At 50.9% G+C, this 6188-nt stretch overlaps 1 long non-coding RNA gene across 1 annotated transcript; it reads right to left on the bottom strand.

Moving 5' to 3' along the window:
• Positions 1-658: 658 nt before the first annotated feature.
• Positions 659-5711, bottom strand: LOC144582473 (uncharacterized). The gene is made up of 3 exons (XR_013535177.1): positions 3374-5711; positions 2884-3031; positions 659-996 (listed from the first exon to the last, which is right to left on the bottom strand). It is a non-coding gene; the product is annotated as an uncharacterized LOC144582473 (long non-coding RNA).
• Positions 5712-6188: the final 477 nt, after the last annotated feature.

The following is a 6188-nucleotide window of genomic DNA, read 5'->3' as shown; positions in this document are numbered from 1 at the left end:
CCTATCCAGGACCTTTCCTTAGACCTCAGAAGTCCCGCGGTTCACCTTCTTGGAGGGATGGGAAGAGAGGGAGAGCAGAGGAGGGACTGACAGCAGAGGCCAGAGCAAGGAGAAGGAAAAGGTGCCCAGGGCAGTCTGCAAGGCTTCTTACACAAAAGCTGTTCAGATAAGACCAAGAGCTCCTGAAATAAAGGGGGTCGAGGGAAGGAAAGTCCCGCGGGAACAGAAAAAGCACAGCTACAAGGACGGAAACTCAGGCGGCCTCCACTGGAAAGATGAACTTCCAACACCTCGGTGCAGGGAACGTGGCGAGAGGGAGACAATCAGATTCAGGAGCAGGGTCAGAGAGCTCCTCCTCCTTCTACCCTTCCCCTCCCTCCCTCTCCTCTCTATCCTCCCCCTCTTCTCCTCCTCCTCCCTTTCCCCTCCTCCTCTTTTCCTCCTCCCCTTCCCCTCCTCCCCCTCCCCTCCTTTCCCTCCTCCCTCTCCTCTCTATCCTCCCCCTCTTCTCCTTCTCCCTTTCCCCTCCTCCCATCCTCCTCCTCTTTTCCTCCTCCCCTTCCCCCCCTCCTCCCTCCTCCCTCTCCTCTTCCTGCTCCCCAACACACCTTCCTCCCTCTTCCCCTCTTCCTCCTCCTTCTCCCCCTTCTTTCTCCTCTTCCACTGCCCATCTCCTTCTCCCGAACCAACCAGATACGGGCTAGGAGAGCACAACTGATGGGACCTTGAGAAGCCATAAATCTCAAAAGTGCATCCCCCACAGCCCCTCCAGCTCTGAAGAGTTATCCCCATCATCCTCCAGGTTTCCGCAACCTCATTTTACACAGGAGGCACCTGATGTATTCGTTTTATTCCAAGTTTATGTGCTGACTTTGGGGAGATTGTTATTCAATGCTCAGGCTTGGGAATCAGGCTGCCCACATTTGTGTCTTCAATCTACCAGGCCCTGTGAACTTGAACAGGCAGCTTAACTTCTCTGAGCTAACATTTCCAGCCCTGTAAAATGAGGATGTCATTGTACCTGCCCCCTTGGGTTGACATGAAGGTCAAATATGATAAGATATGGAGTGCTAGATATTTTCACATGAGAGAGCTAATTCTGTTCCCGAAACATCCCAGGGCGTCATGGGTACTAACATGCATTTTGCAGATGAGAAGCTTAGAGAGGCTGAACTGATTGACCAGAGGTTGTAATGACAGTGGCTCAAGCCTGGTTTGTCCAATTCCAAATCTGCATGAACATTCATTGACCATGTCCTGCTCCTTTGTGCAAGCTCTTCCCTCTGCCTACAATGCCCTTTCCTTTTGACTCAGCCAGAGAAACTATGAGATCCAGGCCACAGTTCTCTTGTTCTGTGAGGGCTTTCTCCACCCCTCCAGGTCCAGCAAAGCTCCCAGGAGACCAACCCAGATCTTCATTAGTGTGTGGATCACGTGGCAGGGTTGGCACTGGTCCACCTGCCTGGCTCCCACTAGGTGGAAGCTCCTGGGGGCCAGGGCTAAGGCTATTTCCCTGAAGCCGTGTCCAGCTTGGGGCACTGAGTGGCATGGTGGGAGGAAGGAGGAAGGAAAGGAAGAGAGGAAGAAAGGGAAGAGAAAGGAGAGATACAAGAAAAGAGGATGGAGGACAGGAGGGAGAGCACAGGGGAAGAGGGGATACAAATGAGGAAAAGAGGAGGGAAGGGAGGTGGGAGAGGAGGAGGAGGAGGGGAGAGGAGGAGGAGGGGAAAGGAGGGAGGGAATAGGAGAGAGGGGAAGGAAGAGGAGAGAAGGGGAGGAGGGGAGTGCAGAAATGAAAAAAAAGGAAGGACTGAAGGGAAAAAGGAAAGAGGGTAAGAAGGAAGGAAGAAGGAAGGGAGGGAGGGAAAGGAGGGAGGAAAGGAGGCAAAGGAGGGAAAGAAAGAGGAAAGGGAGGAGGGAAGGAAGGAAAGAGGGAGGGAGGGAGGGGAGAAAGACAGTACCCTACTTCTCAGTTACCTTGGGTGGGGGGGGTCTCTCTCCCTGGGAGAGGAAGCAGGCCTGGGTGCCTCCGAACCAGCCACCTGGCCTCTCCCAGCACTTCCTTTCCACCAACTCTCTCCTTTCCCTGAGGCTAGTGCCAGCGCCTGACTTGGATTCTCTCCGAGTCAGCATTTTCCTTCCCATGCTGGGGCACAGGCGCAGGCTCCGGGAGTGAACACACCTGCCGCTCCTGTGCTGACACACAGCTTTTCAGAAAATGGGAAGACAGGAAAAAGAGCCTGGATGCTGCTGGGTGGGAACGGGCCCTGGAGGCTCCCCCAGCAGGGGAGGGGGACTTCTGGGTTGTTCTAGCAGAAGACTCTGCTGGGGACTCCTCCCACTGACCCCTCTCCCCACGCCCCACCTCGCCCTGGCTCCTCCCGCACATTGAATACGGTGGAATGTCTTCCCCCACTGCAGGCAGGACACTAGCTGAAGTGCACAGGAAGGAAGCCTCCAGCCCTTTCACCTGGACAAAATGTTAGGGCAGCCCTTCCTCTCATCACCTGTGAGCAAAATATCCAGAAACACTGCCAAGAAAGGGCCACCAAAGTTCGGCAGCCCCAGAGCAATGTCACAAAATAAAACGCCCCTTTTCAGAACAACACATTTGCCTGCTGGCCCCTTCGTGGGTCATTTATATGGGTCTCGTTTCTGCTAAAACACACTTGGTGTCACATCTTCCTGGAAGAGATGAGGGAGAGCTTAGTTCTAGCAGCTCTGGAGGAAGAAGAAGAGAGAACCCAAGTCCTCAGCCAGCACCCCAAAGCCTGGCCCTCCCACCTCAGCCCAAACCACCAAGCACAAGGGTCACAGAAACAATAGCAGTATTCAACCCTCCAGTGTTTAGCCAGGCACTACTGAGCTCAGCATTTCAATCACCTCGAGATTCCAGCAGGAAGCTGTTACTTAAGGACAATTCAGAGACATGAGCAACCAGTCCCAGGTCACGTGGAGAGTAGGGATGACTCAGGAGGTAAGTCCAGCCCAGGCCCTCATTCGGAGTCTTCTTGCCTTTTTCTCTTTCCCTCTGGAAAAAAGTCCACTGGTAGGAATTGCCAAAGAGAAGTCGAGGGACAAGGGTTTGGCAATAATTAGGAAGGGTGCAGAGGAACTAGGCAAAAAGGAAACCAGGCCGGGTGCAGTGGCACATGCCTGTAATCCCAGCACTTTGGGAGGCCGAGGTGGGTGGATCACAAAGTCAGGAGTTCAAGACCAGCCTGACCAACATGATGAAACCTTGTCTCTACTAAAAATACAAAAATTAGCCAGGAGTGATGGCGCGTGCCTGTAATCCCAGCTACTCGGGAGGCTGAGGCAAGAGAAGAACTTGAACCTGAGAGGCAGAGGTTGCGATGAGCCAAGATCATACCATTGCACTCCAGCCTGGGCAACAAAGTGAGACTCCATCTCAAAAAATAAAAAGGAAAAGAAAAAAAAAGCAGTTATCTCCACATTCAGAGAGAAAGGCAATTCCCGGCTGGAAGAGCTTTTCCTTTAGGGGTAGCTGACCCCCTCCGCAGTCTAGCCTGGCCAAAACTGGCAGCCCCGTGGCTCTCTGCCACCCTGGGCCTGATTAGAAGCAAGGAGTGGGCACAAAGCTAACATATAATTGGTTTTAGAACCCCTGATGTCAGAATGCATCATGAAATCAGCAAAGCAGACCCCACAGACTGGGGGTCAGGAGAGGCAGGCTTGGGATGCTACATCCCAAAGGAAGCTGGGGTCAGGAGGAGGTCGTAACATCCAAAGGGAGTGTAGTATCCCAAGAATGAATGGCAGCCTTTGAGCTTCTGCAAGATCAGTAGCAGTGGGCCCCCAGGGTGGGCAACTCTCAGTCCCTGGGACATGAAATCCTCACTTGCTTTGGGCTGAGAGATGGATAGTGTCATTTAAATTGCACACACATTGCCTTGAAAGAGGTGTCATATTGACCCTGGAACAGAAGTAAATTGAATTTCACACATCATCTGTGATCTATTAGTAATGACTGCCTGGAACAGGAACTATACAGGATCCAGGGAGCTGCCCCTGGGCTCCTTAAGAACTTGTACAGAGATCAGTTAGTGATGTCTGTCAGGGATGAACTAGAGGGGCTCACGTTTGCCATCTCTGCCCTCATCTGCTCTGGTGCATCATATCAGAAGGATGGAAGGAGAGAGAGATGTTTTGAAGAGACTGAGTAAGAGGTTATCTAAAGGCCAGCCACATCCACCCAGTGGTTGAAGGGTGACTTATATGAGTCCCTGTGTCACAGTATCACTGGCTTACCTGATACTCAATGAATTCCTTTGCTGCTTAAATTAGAATCCATTTTTCCATTTTTTCAGCCTAAAGCTAAATAAGAACTCTAACTTGCACACTTCTTCCTTCCTTCATTCCTTCAGGACTCCATTAATACAAGGCTGTTTTATATATGAGACTTATTAAAGGTTTTTTGGATTTTTTTTTTTTTTTTGAGATGGAGTCTCCCTCTGTCACCCAGGTTGGAGTGCAGTGGCACAATCTTGGCTCACTGCAACCTCTACCTCCCGGGTTCAAGCAATTCTCTTGCCTCGGCCTCCTGAGTAGCTGCAATTACAGGTGTCAGTCACCCTTCCTGGCTAATTTTTGTATTTTCAGTAGAGATGAAGTTTCACCATGTTGGCCAGGCTAGTCTCAAACTCCAGCCTCGTGATCTGCCCACCTCAGCCTCCCAAAGTGCTGGGATTACCGGTGTGAGCCACCATACCTGGTCAACTTATTAAAGGTTTATGGATAGGAAAACAATTATAGAACAAACAACAACTTCAAATCAAATACTGGACAAAATGCTTTCTAGGAATATGTTTGTCATTCCTGCCATGGGGAATTTCTCATTGTCCCCTTTTTCATGAGCCATGACTGCTCACCATAGGCTCAATCTCTCTCTCCCCCATCCCCACTCACCACTGCCATCTTCCTTCTACTCTTTTAACATGGAACGCTTACCTTCTCTTTCTCACATTATTTCCTGGGAAGCTCATCATTCTACCCAAGCTGAACAGTGGAGTTATCCATTTCTCCTGCTCTCGCCAACTAGACCTGCCCAGGGAAGGTTCACCTGTCTCAACCCATGAGGAGACATTAAAGTTGTTACCCACAGCCAGAGAGCCTCTCACATTTGAGATGAGGGCAGCCCCTGCCCTAGAATGCGGAAGAGCAACCATTTTATTTGTAAATAACATTTCCTCTTTCCTTCCTGCCACTCTAGCCTGTCACCTGGTAAGAAGATAATAAAACATGATGATGATTACTGAGCAGCAGGAAGGATGAGCCCAGCTGTGACTGCTGTCCCAGAAGTGCCTCTCTCCACCATTCAGGGTGGTCTTGAACCTCGGTTGTGTGCTGCAATGCCCTGCAGTGCTTTTTCTTTTTTCCTTTTTTTGAAACAAAGTTTGGATCTTGTTGCCCAAGCTGGAGTGCAATGGCATGATCTCAGCTCACCACAACCTCCACCTCCCAGGTTCAAGCGATTCTCCTGCCTCAGCCTACTGAATAGCTGGGATTACAGGCATGCACCACCATACCCAGCTAATGTTGTATTTTTTAGTAGAGACAGGGTTTCTCCATGTTGGTCAGGCTGGTCTCGAACGCCTGACCTCAGGTGATCCACCCACCTCGGACTCCCAAAGTGCTGGGATTACAGGTGTGAGCCACCATGCCTGGCCAGTGCTTTCAACAGTACAGATGCCCAGGCCCCACTCCCAGGGATTCTGATTTAATCAGTTGAGATAGGAGGCTGGCAGACACCCAAGTGGCTTGAATGTGAAGCCACAGCAGAAAGCCTCTGGTCCATACTGTTGCTGTCACTCAAAGAGAGGCCTGGGGCAGAGATGACTGTGTGTTCACCAGCACCCAATTCCTCTACCTGGAGGGCATCCATGTAGATTCTCTGTCCCAGTCTCCCTTGCAAATGCAAGTCATAGATACATCTAAACCCAGTCCACTCCTGTGCAAAGCTATGCATGGTGTTTTCACTGCTTGCCAGATGGAAGGGAAGGACTCCAAGATCCTAAGAGATGGCAGAACTAGAAGATGGAGGATGCCTGGGTCCCTGCATCACCGCATGGAAAGTCACCTGCCAAACACCCAAGTGGACTCAATGTGAGAATTAGACTCCTAGGATATTAAGTGACTGAGATCTGCGGGTTTCCTGTTACAGGAAC

This window comes from Callithrix jacchus, chromosome 5 (genome assembly GCF_049354715.1).
Source record: "Callithrix jacchus isolate 240 chromosome 5, calJac240_pri, whole genome shotgun sequence".
Classification (NCBI taxonomy): domain Eukaryota; kingdom Metazoa; phylum Chordata; class Mammalia; order Primates; family Cebidae; genus Callithrix; species Callithrix jacchus.
The sequence above is the reverse complement of the archived record's forward strand: the minus strand, read 5'-3'. Positions and strand labels throughout refer to the sequence as shown.